This window comes from Capra hircus, chromosome 3 (genome assembly GCF_001704415.2).
Source record: "Capra hircus breed San Clemente chromosome 3, ASM170441v1, whole genome shotgun sequence".
NCBI lineage: Eukaryota > Metazoa > Chordata > Mammalia > Artiodactyla > Bovidae > Capra > Capra hircus.
In genome coordinates, this window is record NC_030810.1 from 77,418,557 (window position 1) to 77,421,948 (window position 3,392).

At 48.7% G+C, this 3,392-nt stretch overlaps 1 pseudogene; it reads left to right on the plus strand.

Annotated features, from left to right (window-relative positions):
• LOC102177023 lies at positions 105–3,096 on the plus strand (annotated as a pseudogene).

The window sequence follows — 3,392 nt, forward strand, 5'->3', positions numbered from 1 at the left end:
AAGACCGTGATGCGTGAAAAGATTGAAGGCAGGAGGAGAAGGGCACGACAGAGGATGAGATGGTTGCATGACATCACCGACTCAATGGACATGAGTTTGAGTAAACTCCGGGAGTTGGTGATGGACAGGAGGCCTGGCGTGCTGCAGTCCATGGGGTTGCAAAGTATCAGATGTGACTGAATCACTGAACTGAACTGGAAATGGGTCAAAAATTAGAAAGTCATGGAAACAACTTAATCCTCATTTGTGATAAGTATGCTGTGAGTCTCCGTAACCAATATGTTGTTCAGCAAACAAAATACAAGTGAACAAAACATAATCTCTCTTATGGATGAAGTGGTTTGCCACGGTCTTTCCCTTAAACTATCTTTCTTATGCAAGGATAATTCTCATATGAAATATAGAACCTAAGCAGTAATAATCAATATTATTCAACTTCCTTGGGCAATTTAAACCTAACATCAGATGAACACAGAATAAAAACCATTATAGTCTTTTTTCAAAGAAACAAAAAAAAAAAGAAGAAACAATACCCCTTCCATATCTGTCTCCCAAATTACACTAGTTTTCTATATGTTAAGGTATTTTTAACCTCATAATACTGAAAAGATATGTTCCTTCTGCTTTTATTTTTATGCACTACTCTTCATTTCTATAGAAATGTTAAACTTTCACTGGATAATTTTACATGAATTACATAATACTTTGTTTCTAGGATATTGATCCAACTTTTGAAACATGGTATACATTTCAATGGGCAACCACAAAAATGATTTTTTCATATGTCCACAAATACTATGCAGAACATTGAACAGCTTGTAAAGATGGAAGCTATAAGAATTTTTGTTGTATTTAGAAAGTATTACAAACTGAAAAGAAACATCTTATGGAAATAACAGCATTTTACTGAAACTGGAAAGCACGCACAAACCCGGCAGTGGTCAGGAGCCAGCAGTGCGCAGCTCGCGGCCCGGGCCAGAGGCCAGGCATGGGGTATGTGCCCCCCGAGTGGGCCCTGTGTGGTGAGGCTGGGGCAGTAGGTTTCTGTACACACATGAATGAGCCACCCTACCCACCCCAGCCCCCTCGACAAAGAGGACGAGGATGAGGTCTATGAGGACGAGGAGGGGCTTGGGCCACCGCGCGTCACCAGCCTGGGCGCCGCAGCCCTGTTCCCCCGCAAGGCTCAGCCACACCAGGCCTTCTGCTGTGACAGTGGACCCCAGCACTGGGTGGCCAGGAGCGCCCGGGGACCGGCCCAGCTGTCCCCGGAGGGGTTGCCCATCCTGCACCTCAGCTGCAGCCACCAGACCACTGGGACTGGACGTATGAGGAGCAGGTCAAGCAGCTGTATGAACTGGACGCAGACCCCAAGGGGAAGGAGTTCCTGGATGACTTGTTCAGTTTCATGCAGAAGCGAGGGACACCTGTGAACCGCATCCCCATCGTGGAAAGCAGGTGCTCAACCTGTTCATGTTGTATGTGCTAGTGACGGAGAAGGGAGGCCTGGTGGAGGTCATCAACAAGAAGCCGTGGTGGGAGATCACCAAGGGACTGAACCTGCCCATGTCCATCACCAGTGCTGCCTTCACGCTGCGCACCCAGTATGTGAAGTACCTGTACCCCTAGGAGTGTGAGAAGCACGGCCTCAGCAACCCCAACAAGCTCCAGGCAGCCATCGACAGCAATTGGAGGGAGGGCTGGCACCAGAGCTTTGGGGGCTCCCTCTTTGCCTGCTCGCCGGCCAGGGCCCACAGCATGCTGTCCTCGCCCAAGCTGCCTGTGTCCTCCCTGGGCCTGGCCACCAGCATCAACAGCAGCTCCATCACCCCAGCCCCCAAGGTCAAGAAAGAGGAGGATGTGGCCATCCCCATCACAGTCCCCGGCCGCCTTCCAGTCTCCCTGGTCACCCAGTGGTGGCGGCCCAGGTAGCAGCAGCCCAGGCGGGCGTAGCAGCACAGGCAGCTGCCCTGGAGCGGCTCCGGGAGAAACTGGAGTATGGGGAGCCTCCCGAGAAGAAAACGGCCCTGGTGGCAGAGGAGCAGCAGCGGCTGATGCAGCGGGCACTTCAGCACAACTTCCTGGCCGTGACGGCACAGCTGCCCATGAGCATCCGGATCAACAGCCAAGCCTCTGAGAGCCGCCAGGACTCGGCTGTGAACCTGACCAGCATCAACGGCAGCAAGAGTATTGGCATGTCAGTAGAGATGAACGGAACCATGTACACAGGAGTGCTGTTCGCCTGGCCGCCGGCCTCCACGCCATGCTCCGCTCCAGCAGAGGTGGAGGCGGTGGCAGCCGGGGAGGAAACAACGGGACCAACAGCAGCAGCAGCAGCAGCAGCAGTGCAGGCAGCCAGGCAGGGCCGGCAGGGATGTCTGCACCCCCCACATCTGCCTCAAATACTCCCCACCCTGGGAACCTGCCAGATGGGGCAGGGGGGTCCAGGTGGGCCAAGCAGGGGCTGGGATGGTGGAAAATACGGGTGGGGAGGGGAGGTATCCACAGAGGAGCGACAGCTTAACACCAAAAGGAAAAGAAAAATATATATACATATACATAAAGAAAATTTAATAAAATGGGAAAACCAAGGAACACTTGAATTACTCACGTTTCGGACATTCAGAGATGAATTGTGAGAGTATCAAAGGAAATTAGAAATGAGAGAGGCAAATGTCTACTAGGGCCTGCAGCCCTGGTGGACCCACGTGGACTGGTATCTGGTTTCAACAGGTCAATCCTGTTTACCTCGTACATCCCTGCACTGTGTTTTTTCATTTTTATCTGTTTTTTTTCTTTGCCTTTTTTTTTTTTTTGGTCCATTTGCCACACACTCATCACACCTAGCTCCTTGTGTTGAATGAAACCCCTGAGCCAAGATCAGTTGAATTTTTTTGTTGTTGTTGCTTTCGAGAACTTTGTTGTTGTTTTTTTAAAAGAAATAGTGAAATTCAAACTCTACAGGGTTTTTAAGAGGTTTTCGGGGTTTTGTTTTGTAAATATTCTATTTTATTCTTGGGGGAGGAATCAAACCTAGGAAAAGGATATATGTATCTATATATTTGTGTTCATTCAGGGAAACTGGACTTGAAAAAGAAAAAAAAAGGCAAAAAAACCAAGTTAAAAAAAAAGAAATTGGAAACCATTGCATTTATATATCAATATTTTTAATATCCACAAACTTACTTGAGAAAGTGCAGTCAGTGACAGTGGTGGTTTTAAAACATTACACCAACTCTCTGACAGTTTGTCTTGCTCTGTCCATGGAACACTTGAACCAACAAGGCCCTTCTCATCTTATGCCAGAAGCAAAATAGGACTAAGGCCAGGTTCTGGTACAATTTGTGAGGCCCTTGGTGTGCTGGCTTAGCCTGTGGACTCCTCTCTGTCAT